Source organism: Petromyzon marinus, chromosome 79, assembly GCF_048934315.1.
Source record: "Petromyzon marinus isolate PM22_M1 ecotype Great Lakes invasive population chromosome 79, UKy_Petmar_22M1.pri1.0, whole genome shotgun sequence".
Taxonomy (NCBI): domain Eukaryota; kingdom Metazoa; phylum Chordata; class Hyperoartia; order Petromyzontiformes; family Petromyzontidae; genus Petromyzon; species Petromyzon marinus.
In genome coordinates, this window is record NC_133745.1 from 17,900,497 (window position 1) to 17,913,929 (window position 13,433).

The 13,433-nt window shown below is 45.3% G+C and overlaps 1 protein-coding gene across 1 annotated transcript in view; it reads right to left on the reverse strand.

Annotated features, from left to right (window-relative positions):
* Positions 1 to 12,300, reverse strand: part of LOC116957620 (putative methyltransferase DDB_G0268948) — a 28,540-nt gene extending 16,240 nt beyond the window's left edge. The window contains exon 1 of the mRNA XM_076056964.1: positions 12,226 to 12,300. The gene's annotated coding sequence lies outside the window, so the exon portion shown is untranslated. The remainder of the gene's footprint in view (positions 1 to 12,225) is intronic.
* Between the last annotated feature and the right edge of the window lie 1,133 nt (positions 12,301 to 13,433).

A 13,433-nucleotide genomic window follows, 5' to 3' on the forward strand; every position in this document is an offset into this window, starting at 1 on the left:
AACGTTGCGATATCAAGCACCATATCAATACCTGCCAATTGACTAACACCAGGTAAGGCCCACTGGGCAGTTGCAGGATGTAGCAGTGGGTCCTTCCTTACGTCGTAGCATTTCAATAATCATGCTCAGGGTGCTGTTCATCCAAAGACAGGAAACAGTTAACAACCAAGTAAGGAAGTGATATAGACGTTTGAAAGTAACTTAAGAGAGAAAACTATTTTGAAGAATTACAGTGTCTCCAAAGCCCTGACCTCGAAGGGAAAGGCGTTCCAGAGTTTAAGTACCGCAATTTTAAAAGGCACGATCACCTCGAGTGTGACGCCTGGACCGTGGGATACAAAGCGATGTACAATGTGAAGATCTTAATGATATTGATAGAACAAAAGGCTCTCCTTTACCTAAAGGCTCTGTCCTGGGCCCACTTCTCTTCTCCCTCTACATCTCTGCTCTCGAAATACGTTTCTCCTCCTTTAACATATCCCACCACTTCTTCAGCAACGACATCTAAATATTATTCTCTTCCTCCACTTTCACTCCGGACCTCTCTTCTCGCATTTCAGGCTGCCTAACCATCATTCAGTCTTGGATGTCACTTTACTTCCTTTCCACCAACTCCTTTAAAATCCAGGTTCTTTTTCCCCACTGCGCTTTCCCCTCCACCCACCCCTTCCATGAACTTCCCACCCTTCTCACTCACCCCTGTCTCCTCTGCCCGCAACCTTGGTGTCCTCTATGACTTCCTCCATTTCTCTTACCTCTCATATCTCCGCCGTCACTCGCACCTGTAATGTCCACCTTTTTAGCATTCGCAAAATAAGCCGTCTCATCACTCAGTCCACCACAAAACTATGAATACACTCACTCATCTTCCCTCGGTTAAACTACTGTAACTTTCTACTTCTCGGTCTCCCATCCTATGCATTCATTCCACTACATCAGATCCAAAATGCGTTTGCACGTTTCAATTCAACCTACCACACTGCTCCTGCACCTCCACCCTTCTTATGGAAATGCACTGGCTCTTCATCTATTTATATTGTCTGTTTAAGCTCCTTATGCTAGCATATAAATCTCTTCATGGCCTTGCCCCACCATACCTCGCTTCCCTTGTGTCGTTTTGTCCCCTCCCACTCGCTCCACTCTCCTTCTCTCCTACTCCTAACTGTCCCCCCCTCTCCTTGGGTACAATCCCGTTCTGCTCCTTTTCCTACTTTCCCCCTTGCACTGAAACAAACCTCCCCTCCACATTAAGCAAACACCCTCCCTGCCTAGATTCCGCTCCTCCCTCAAGACCCACCTCTTCTCCCTGGGCCATCCGTCCCTCCATCCCTAGGCACCCCCATAAGTGCCACACCCACTAACCTCCCTCCCCCTACCCTATCCCTATTCACCATATCACTTTCAGCTACCCTAATTGTAGCACTCATAACTCTTGGAAAGCACCTTGGATAAAAGCGCAATGTAAACATAAAATAACGAAATTCATTTTTTTACGAGTAGTGCCTTACTATTTACTGAACGTATGTTTAACAAAGTTACACAAGCAAGGTCAGAAAAAAATCTAGTGCTGATACTAGATGGAGAGATGGCATTTCGTAAGCAATGGCCGGCAGTGGTGGTCCTGAATGTGCGCACGATCGGTCTTGCAAAGATGCTTATATGAGAGTGGATGGTGGTAATGTTGGTGTAACAATGAGTCAGTTAACTGGTTAATAAACCGAGCGTGACCCAACCCACAGTGAAAATAAGCATGGCAGTGTAATAATATAATCCAAGGAGTTGACAAACTGAGAAAAGGTAAGCATCGAAGTGATTAGAGTTCCTCGAAGAGAGGCAAGGGAGTAGTAGTATTGCATGGCGACCATGTGAAATCCCTGGATGAGCAGAGGCAAGTAACGACTTGGCAATAGTGGGCCGGGTCAGCAGACCGATCTGGTAGGCCTGCTCCAACAAACAAGCTCCAGCAGACTGGCTCCAGGAGGTCAGGGGCTGAACCGTTGAATGGCCAAGCTGGTTTAGCCAGCAGGAAACATCACCTGCGTGTAGAAAACAGGTGAGGCTACGATTGTGCACACAGGCAGTGATCCAAAACAGTTACCCAGCGTTGATCGGCAAAGCCACCAGCGGAGGCTCAGCCAACCAAAGAGTCAATCAGCTTGGGGGGTCGCAATTAGCAGGCCACTAGTTGAGTCCCAGTTACAAGCTCTAGTGCAGTGGTTCTTAACCTTGTTGGAGGTACCGAACCCCACCAGTTTCATATGCGCATTCACCGAACCCCTCTTTAGTGAAAAATAAAATGTGATTTTTTTCAAATTCAAGACGTAGATATGTTTTTTACTGGTACACAAAATGAGCCGTGCATGAACATTACCTTGTTCAAAGAATAAAACCAACACAATGCATAAACTCACAACAAATTACATACCTGGAAATCAATGTGACTTCTGCTGTTGCCTTTGAGAGATCAGTTCAGATATGCGTGGCTTCACCTTGGCAAGTGCCACTCTCATGTCATTTCCACAGCAAAGTCTGTTCCTTTTCTTCGTTTTTATGTCCAGCATCCTCGAAAAGGATTGCTCACAAAGATATGTTGTAACAAATGGTATAAAAAAATCCAGGGCTTTCTTAGCAATAACTGGATACTTGTTCATTTGTCGACACCAAAACGTTGAGAGCGTTGTTGTTCTGAAGAGTTGCTGTTGAACCTGGCTCTGCTGAATTTCAATTATCTGCTGTTTCAACAGCAAACGTGAACGGCTGTCTCACCCATGCTGGATATGACTCTCTTGTAGGGAAATATCCGTCGAGAGACTTTGCAAGCTCATCTAAGTGCGTGGCAATTGTTTGCTTCATTTCCGTAGATACAGAAATATCTCCGATTCCAGACACATCTTCGATCTTACTTGCACAGTCGTCCAGAAGCGGGAAGTTTGCGAAGTTATTGTTCTCTGTTCGTCGTTTCCATAACGGTAGCTTTTTTTGAAAAGCCTTCAGGTGTTCTTCCGCTTCCATGATATTGACTCCACCACCCTGTATCTGCTGATTGAGATGATTGAGAGCTGCGAATATATCAGCCATGTACGCTAAAATGAGAATGAACTCAGGATTTTTGAAGCAATCTGCATGGCAGTGTTGGTGCTCTTGCAAAAACAGGGCTAATTCCACACGCATGGCAAAAACACGATTCAGCACCTGTCCCCGGGATAACCACCGAATATTAGAATGGAGCAGAAGTACCTCAAATTCAGAGCCCATTTCTTTACACAGCTCACTGAAGATGCGGTGCCTCAGAGCACTTTTTCGCACATAGTTCACACATTCCACCACAGTTTTTAATACTTCTGCCATTTTTGGAGGTAAGGTTTTTGTTGCCTGTGCAGAATACAATGCGTCACAATGATGTGTGGTGCATCGGCCTTTACTAGCGCACCAAAACCAGACTTTCTTCCCAGCATGACTGGAGCTCCGTCCGTACAAACTGCAGAAACCATATCCCATGAGAGATTGTTGTCTCTGAAGAAGTCATCCACAAGCTTTTTCACATCGGCTGCCTTCGTTGTTGTTGTAAGAGGCTTACAAAATAAAAACTCTTCTTTTATCATGTCGTTTTTCACATAGCGTACAAAAACAGCAAGCTGGCTTAGATCAGAAACGTCTGTGGTTTCGTCGAGTTGAAGGCTGAATTTTGCCGGGCTTGAAATCAGATCCGCGACTACTTGAGCCAAGATGTCTTTACTCATGTCTTCTATTCTGTCACTGACGGTGTCATTTGAAAGGGGAATTTGGGATAATTTACCTTCGGCCGCTGTTCCGAGTATCAGATTCGCCATCTTTAATGCAGCTGGTTTCACAAGTGTTTCACCAATAATGTGTGGCTTGCCCTGCTTTGCGATCAGGTAAGCAACTTCGTACGATGCTGTCAGGATCGGTTTGTTAACAGGTACAAATCCAAGAGCAGGCAGAGTGGCCCTTTCATCGAATCTGGCTCTCTTCACCCTGAATTCAGCAAGTGTTGTGTTCTTGTATTCCCCGTCTCCATGCAGCTTCAAGAAGTGTTCCTTTAGTTTTGCCGGTGCAAGACTAGAGTTGCTCAACTTGGCGTTGCAAATCATGCAGATAGGACGCTCACTCCCATCACGTTCCGTGATACATGAGAATCCATGTTGTACATATTCGTCCGACCACTTTCTTCTTTTGCCCGACATAGTTAGTATGGATAAAATATTAAAGAAATCACACGACGTACGACAACAACAGTCACACGTTGAGTACTGAGTACGCACTAAATTCCCCGCAGCGCTGATTGGCCAAGCAGTGTAGCATGATTATCTGCAGCCAGTGATGGCCAAGCGGGCCGTGTGTGTCATCACAAATTTACACAATAATTCAAGTGTGTCCGGACCTCCGTGGCGGGGGCTCTGCCGAACCCCTGAGATCGACTCACCGAACCCCTGGGGTTCGATCGAACCCAGGTTAAGAACCACTGCTCTAGTGACTCTTCAGAGTTGTACGAGGTGAGGAGAGGGAGGGAGCAGAGTGGGGATGGGCACAACCACTGCTTACCCTGGACCAAGTGCCCTGCTGGTCTGTGGTGGAGGGAGGACAGTGGGGCAGACGGGTAATGGAAACGAGTAGGGGGCGGGGGGGGGCAAGAGTTAGGTAAACAAAGGCTAAGGCAGGCAGCGAGGGGGAATACCAACGGGGGGAGGGAGAATGTAGGTGCTGGGTTAGCAGCCACCTACTACAGCAAGCCCAGGTTTGATTGCCCAGGCCGGCCAGATAATAAAGGCCCCGGGGGAAGAGGGAACGGTTGGAGGGTTTGGTTTGCGGCCAGTACCAGAGACCAATCTGTTGTGTTTTCTAATCTATCACCCCACACACGTCGTTCCATTTCAATCATCACGTGGTGCAGGGGGGGGGGGGGGTGACTCAGTCTGTAAACCCCTGTGAGTCGATACAATAAGTACCACCTGGGTTGAGTATGTGTACACATTTTCAGGTGTGCAACTGGTATTTATTTTAAAGGTGTGGGGGGGGGGGGGGGGCTATGCAAGTCTGACTCTGTGTCACCCTGCTTTCTCCAGGCTCACTTTTACTAAAATAGCTACGGATGGTTTTTAACCAGAATATACAATCATATGTTTATGTTATAACTATATATTATTATTTTTGTTGCACCGTGTATTGGGTTTAGGGTAGTGGTTCTTAACTTCGATTGCACGCACCCCCTGGAATTGCGAGATGCCCTTCCTGGGGGTGTGAGACATGCCAGATTTATTTAGAAAGTAAATAATCCAAACAAAAATTAACCACGGGCACGTAAGTACAACTGCTTTGTTTGATCAAATCTATGTAATTATTTAAAAAAATAACGATTGCTAATCAAAGGGATACAGGGCTGCAGTAAAGGTTACGAACCGCTGCTCTGGCCAATGGTAAAGGTTAATAACTACTGGTTTATAGGAAGATGGTCTCAATGATTGTCGTAATCATGAAAAAATGTAAAAGTTGCAATACTCACGATTAAGTTATCATGCGTCTTGCGTTCATGCCTGTCCCATCGGGTGGAGGATTGCGCAACGTTATGCCGCTCTATTGAAATAATAGCCACAGATGCATGGTCCTTGGTAGACCTCAGGTAATTTTTTGCAAATACATAAAAAAAAAATTACATCTTAACATTTTTTGGGACTGTAACTGTTTATCATGTTTATTCGGGTCCCCCCTTGTGCATGACGCTTCCATACTTATTCGCCACACCCCGCCCCCCATAGTTGCACCCCTGTAACTATTCATCCAGGAATGTATACGCTGATCGATTAGGAACATAACATTTTGGACAATCGCGAGTGGTCACCGCCGCCGCCAGCCAGCCCTCCCGTGAAGGTCTCCTGGCTTGTGTGCGACGTTGGCATTGTGGTCTGGATTGTAAGACTTCAGTGATTCAATTCTCCATTGTGATAACTTTTTTGTTTGTTTGCGCCTTTTGTTTTGGTGCTCTATATGTTTTCTGTTCATTATTATTAATTTGCTTGCCCTCTTGGTATAATTAATGTAGAATGTTGCGCGATTCATTTGTTATGAATGATGCAAAATGAAATATGACGACACGGACTCCTCTACTCACGAGCATTCGACTTACGAACTTTCAGAGATAGGGACAAAAATTGCCGTCAAGTTGCCTGTGTGGCAGTGGTGGCATCTACACGTACACGAGATTATACAACTTGTAAAGCCATTCCCCGTGTTTAGTGTGCATGATGTACAACATGTTTGGAATCGACAGGAGTAAAGTTGGACTTTCGAACAAATCGACTTATGAAAAGACTTCTAGAACCTAATGTGTTCGCAAGTAGAGGCGTCTCTGTATTGCTACCTATACCGGAGGCAAAACTATGCTTGGCGGTATGTGGCAGCATTATACAACACATAGGGGCCCATTCGGCCACAGAGGGTCCCGAATCAACATATGAAAACCAGAACGAAAATGTAAAGACTAAATTATTTAAAAATATATATATGAGAACAATAATACACAGTAGTCTCTCCGTTAACGTTTTTAATCAGTTCCACGTAAACAAATAACCGAACTAACTCTTAATCGAATATAGGAATTATACATTAAAATAATTAATGCGTTTACAGCCAAAAACAAAAAAGGTATAATGTTAAACAAAGCCAGTCCAAGGTCTAAACCCAGTCATAAATGGGCGTCGCTGATTGACTGAGGGCTTAGCTCAGTCAGACTTATGAGTGTTCTGATTGGCCGAAATTAGCGCCGCTGCATGCGCATAACATAACAAAGTTCCCATCAGTAAACATTTTTAACGTCCTGGCGAAACCATGGGGTCACTATGGGAGAAGAAACGTTAGCCGCAAAAACGCGTTAACCAATATCACTTAACCGAGGGACTATTGTTTATACATATATAGTTATAGCCTAAGTATTACTGGATATGGATTAAAAACCATCTGTGGCCATTTCAGTAAAAGTGAGTCGGGAGAAAGGACAGAGGTCCACAGTTGTATCTTGCATACCCACCATGTTGTAAAAGTTTGGTGCGCCCCTGAACTATACACTGGTTCGCCCGCCAAGGAACCAATGGACAAACATAAATATATTCTAAGGAATAACACTGGGGGAGGTAGCTTCCTCAACGCATTACATCACTACGATCAGTGCCTTCTCAGTGGGATTTACAGAGTCATTGACTTACGAACGGGTCTCGGGAACGAATTATGTTCGTAAGTCAAGGACTGCCCTTACACACAGCAGCAGGATCATCGCAATACTTATGCCGGTAACTTGGCAGAACCCTTCTGGATAGGAACATTCGAGACTCAACGAGGCATTCCTGGGTTTAACAAGCAAAGTAACAATTTTACCGCATCCGTGTGCTGCGCCTCCATTGCAAACCTAGTTTTGGAGTAGAAAGTCAAGAGTTCAATCACGCATACCGTACATCCATTTTTATTACCTCTATTATTTATTTTTTAGCATTGTTGTGGATGCCAAGAGTGCCGAGGGGCAGATTAAAAGTGCCCAAAAAGCACTCGGGCGGGGGGTGGGGGGTGCCTGCTCAGTTGTACTTATGAACATATCAACTTACAAACAGACCACTGGAACCTAACTTGTCTGTAAGTAGAGGAGTCCTTGTACTTTTTTTTCAGAATGTCTAGCTTATTTAATTTAATTTCTAAAGGCACATCAAAAGCCCAAAGGTCCTCCCACTTTCACACTCCTCAAGCCTCCATCGGATCAGCCTCAAGTCATCTTTGGTTCTGGCCCACAGATATCCTGTCTCCTGATGTAATAAATCCTATCATACTCCCTTCCTCCGGAGGTCATCCCAAGGCTTGTGTAAACACATAGCTACTTTATGTTCCTATAGCCATGTGTTTAAGTGTGAAATGGCATTACTCCCTCTGGGTGTTCGAGTCCCTTTTTATGAGCTTGGTTTTCCGAGTTCAAGTCCCACTCACAATCAACACGGTGGCGGTTGCCTGAACGGTCCGGATTAACCAACTGGGAAGACAAAGGCTTTTGGGCATGGCTCTGGCTATACACCTTGAATACATATTATTTTTGGTTGTGCAGAATTGACAATTAGAATATATATATACACACGTTATTGTCTTGAGTGATCCTTAGGTTAAATACTTCAAAATTATCTTCCATAATTCCATTATTATCAAGTTTCACACGTTATTCTTAGTTTTTTCGGTAAAGTCACGTTGAAGAGAAACAACAAAATAACAATATATATAAAACAATAAAAAATTGTCACGACGTTTCGACCATAACTCAAACGGTCATCATCAGGTGTGTTGGTTTGCATAAATGTATTTTTAAACGGCACATTTATTTATTTATAAAAAAAACGTTGGCGTCACGCGCAGCGATTTGGCAGTTTGCCCAGGACTAGTCCATCTATTTTTTTGAAAAGAGGAGGGGGGAGACGAATTTTTTTATAATGTATGCTGTCTGAAAGCCACTGTAAGCGTGAACAATCAATTAAGAACTGAAATGGTTTATCAAATCTTTCCAATGATTGCTAAGATAGAATCCATCTTCTCGGTTGAAATTGTCTCTGTGCTTGTATATGTGGATAGCCTCATGAACGAATCTCTCATGGAAGCCAGATGGCTTACAAAGAACCTCCGTCTTGGAAAAGTCAATGGCATGTGAGCCTACTGAATTAGAACAATGATCTGCTACGGCCGAGGTGTTGGTCCTACCGTGTTTAAGGTCTGCTTTATGTTCACGAATGCGGTCCGAGACATGGCGTTTGGTTTCTCCAATGTAACTACTACCACAGAGGCAACTTAGTTTGTAGACACCAGGGTATTGTATGTCCGGAATCACATATTTTACAGACGGAACCAGATCACGGATTTTATGTAATGTGTTGTTTCTCTTCAACGTGACTTTACCGAAAAAACTAAGAATATGAATTACTGCAGTCACGAAAGCTTTAAATCAAAATTTAAGTTTCACACGCTTAACTTAGACCGTATGTTATAACGGTGATCATTAATAAACACATGCAAATTAGTCATTTTCAAACCCTCCTGACTCTGCTGTATTGTCATGTAACAATACATCCTATTATGATATTACCATGTAGGAGCACGATCTTTAAGATTATTCATATGCACGTGGATATTAATTTGAACATTTACACTTTCCAGACACCAGGCTTTGTGAATTTAGACAGTCGTTTAAATGGCAAGGGACATTCTTATATTTTTGCCCTGTATTTGTCCATGGTTGGTCAGTGAGTTTATCGTGTTTTGCCACAGATCGTCCCTTTCGCATACTGTTCTGCTCAGCTATTTGGAGACGCTGATGCCATTACAACGTCTGTAAATTTATCTCTCAGAAATGTCCTTGGGTCACTCCTGGATCTCATGCCAATTGGTTCTGCCTCTTATGTTTTTGTTTACGCTCAGTATGCACTTAATGCACATATTTATCTGCAAGGAGCTATGATATTAAAAATAGACACTGTCCCAATGAATATAATTTTTTGGCAAATATACAACATAGCCTCTTTTCCTGTACTTGCGTGGATTGTTACTCCGGGTCCTCCGGTTTTTCCCCTCCACATTTAGAAACATGCGCGTAGAGTATTTAACTAATTCAATAAGTTTCCACGTGATAAGCCACTTCGTTTAGCTATCATTTGTGCTGGCAATGTTGCTTCTGAAAAACAAGATAATTGCTCCGTGGACCTTTCCTGGAAAAAAATAACAGTTTTTCGTTCAGTTAAAATAAAAAAACTAAATCTTGTTTGGTGCACGTGAACAACAGAGCCACAGAGCAATGCGAAAAAAAATCAATTTGCTGTACATTTCACACTCCATCTTATTCCGGATGTCACAGGCACAACCGGGAGATGTGTGCATGAATCTGTCATGCTGGACTCGATAACATTATCGGAGCTGTTACAATATACTACATATAGAATGCACAGCAACACGAATGAACATCAGGCGTTCAGAGTTATTTGGCCGATGCTATAAATGTCCACAGGATGATGGGCCCACTTCGTTGAGCTATCATTTGTGGCAAGGTCGCTTCTGATAAAAAAAAAGCTACCTAGGTCCGTGGGTCTTACCTGGTAAAATAAAAATAAAAATTATGGTTATATCTGTGGGAGGTGGGTTGAGCTAGCACCACGCCCGACCGCCTTTGTCTTCCCCAGTTGATACGCTTACACACCCGCTCAAGGTAAGGCTGAGTCCACCTCAGAGGAGAGGCCCAAGACCGGTTCGGATAATCGCTATTACCATTGTTGGTTGCCGTGAGCTGGAAATCGAACTCGGGACTTGGTCGCTGTATTGTAGTGCAGCAAAACGCTAGCCGCTGCACCGCCAACTCATACCCAAGAAAGACAAAGATCCCCCGTATAGCCTAGAACAAGCTATAGGGGCAAGTGTTATTAGTAGCGAGTAGTGCGGCACTGTGGCACACAAAGTGATGGGTGACCAACGCGAAGGCCGCTCGGGCCACCTTTGTATCCCCACCGCTCATGTTTACACACCCAGGGTTGTTATTTAATGTTTAGTCGACATAGTTGCAGCCTGGACCCCATTGTTTCCATGATGTGTACCCTAAGACGACTATGATATATATTTGGCGTTCGGGACTAAACCGCCACAGGGAATTATCCTGTCACAGGTGTCTCTTAAATCGTTATTTGAATGATTCACGTGTCACTTTTGTCTGTCGGGCCCAGTCACCCTCGGCATAGACCGCCAGTTGACGGGACTGGCGTCTAAAATTGGGCCCAGGAATTTGTGAAATACACCCAACCTCAAAATGGGGCTGTGCAGTAGCTCGATGTCGAGACCGAGATGTGCCGTGCTAGCGTTCGATTTGTTTGCCAATTGGTTCCATATGGGGCTGGGTTCCAAAAGAGAACACAAATGTGGCCCTCGGTGAGGAAGAATCATTTGGTTGCGGCCGAATTCTGCGGTAGACTTTTAATGCCGATCCAGAGGGTGCAAGTAAACAAATAAAGCGCACAACATTAGAGGCAGGATGTAGACATAATGAATGCACACAATGTTCACGCATAATGTGGACACGTGATGTGCATACATTATATACGGTGATTCAATGTGAATAACCCAACCAATAATGTCCATTGTAATTTAAATATTTTTTTTATATATATAGCGACCTGGCTATTACAAATGATAGCCTTATGAGGTGACTTTGCATGTGTAAATGTATAACAAACATATGCGATGACGTCTAAACGCATGTTTCTAAATGTGGAGGGAAAATCTGGAGGACCCGGAGAAACATCCACACGACCACGGGCAGAGAGAGAGAGACGCAGACTCTAAACATACAGCAGGCGTCAGGGTCAGGGAGATGCTGAACGCATTATGCAGGATGTTCGCTAATCACAGCACTTGCCGCCCAAACAGTCGGTTACAGGGTATAGGGGGAGGGATCGACGTCTTATGTAATACTCTCTACCACTGCGTTGACAAGCCAAGCGTAATCATTGTAAAATTTTGGCTCAAACTTTCGTGACTGCAGGAATTCATATTCTGTTGGGAGAAAAATAATAATACAATTAAATAAAAAAACATACATTTTAAATAATAAAAACAAAAAAACCCACGATGTTTCGATCGCAACACAAGCAGTCTTCATCAGGCGGAGAGAAAAGAGGGGGCAAGCCTCCAAATGCAACTGCTCATCAGGGCTTTCAAAGTGTGCAAAGTTGTGCGGCGTAAACAGCACGGGCGGGGTAGCCAGCGCAAAAGTAGGAGGGGCAAAGCGCCACAAGTAGTGCAAATGTAGAGGAGTAGAATGGGGAAGTGGCGTCACTTGCGCTGTCCAGGGCGATGACGTGACGTCATGCGCTCGGGGCAGCAGAGTGACGTCACGGCTCCTCGAGGATAAAAAGGGGGACCCCGTGACGTAAGCGGGGTCGTAGCTGGAGAGTAGGGGTCTGAGAAGGGTGGAACGGGGAGCCAGGGGCAAGAGGGTAGGGATAGGGGAGAGGTCACAGTGCCAGGCTAGAGGTGGCTGTGCTCCTCGCTCGGCCGTGTTGGTTGATCCCACGGCCGGGGCAGGAGACAGCACAGGGCAGCCGGCTGGGTCGGGACCTAGCCCGGGACCCCTAACCCCTGGGGAGTTGTTCACCTCCTGTGTATTGTTAAAGATTTGTAATAAAACCTTGGCGGAAGCCCCTACCTTACCTTAGCCTCCGAGTGAGTCGTCGGGAACTCCTTTACACAAGTAAAGCGTGTGCGTTAGACAATGGGGGGAGAGAGGGGGAACAGAGACAGGGGAAGAGAGAGGGGAGAGATAGAGGGGGGGGGAGAGATAGAGGGGGGGAGAGATAGAGGGGGGGGAGAGATAGAGGGGGAGAGAGAGAGGGGGAGGAGAGATAGAGGGGGAGGGGGAGAGATAGAGGGGGGGGAGAGAGAGGGGGAGAGAGAGGGGAGGGGGAGAGAGAGGGGAGGGGGTAGAGAAGGGGAGGGGGTAGAGAAGGGGAGGGGGTAGAGAAGGGGGGGGGTAGAGATAGGGGGGGTAGAGATAGGGGGAGAGAGGGGGGTACAACTCGTGCGTTAGACAATGGGGGGAGGGAGGGAGCAGAGACAGGGGGAGAGAGAGAGATGAGGTGGAGCTGAAAGGCACTACTTTTACCCCCCCCCCGTTCTCCCCTCCCCCCCTTCGCTTCCTCCTATCTCTACCCTCTTCCTCCCCTCATTGTCGAACACACTTGGACTGCGCCCTCACCTTTCAGCGCCACCTCTCTCTCTACCTCCCTTCTCTCTCCCCCTGTCTCTACCCCCTCCCCCATTGTCTAACCCACTCGCTTTACTTGCACTACTTGCACCACTTGTTCATAATAAAGGTGTTTGGGTTAGATCGCGTTATTTATAAATGTGTCGCAACCCTCCACCACCCGACACGGCCAATCAGCAAAAAAGTGTCACGTTGACAAAAGACATAAATAGTTCACTACTTTAGCCCACCGGTGGTGTTGAAGAGTGAATCCACAACATTTACAGTTTTTGAGTAGTACTGTGACGTTTCGCTTGTAATTACATCCAGCGTCATCGGGCAATTCGCCAGCAGGGTGACGTCATCATTTAACTCATGCAGGTGCAGTGATTTCAGGCGGGGTGGGCGGGGGTATTGTAAATATATAATAGATTGGTAATCAGTCAATTGCTATGATTAGCAATGAGTTGTAATGTGTGTTATTGTAATTATATGCTACGTTAGTAATCAGATCATTAGTATGTGTTTCCTCTGTAAGGAATTGTAATTTGTATTATTTAATAATACGCTTCCAGGCCGCACTAAGCCTGTTAAAATACCATATGGGGGGGTGGGGGGGGGGGTCAGAAATTTGTGACGATGTGTGACGAGGGGGGGGGGGTTGAGAAATGTGACG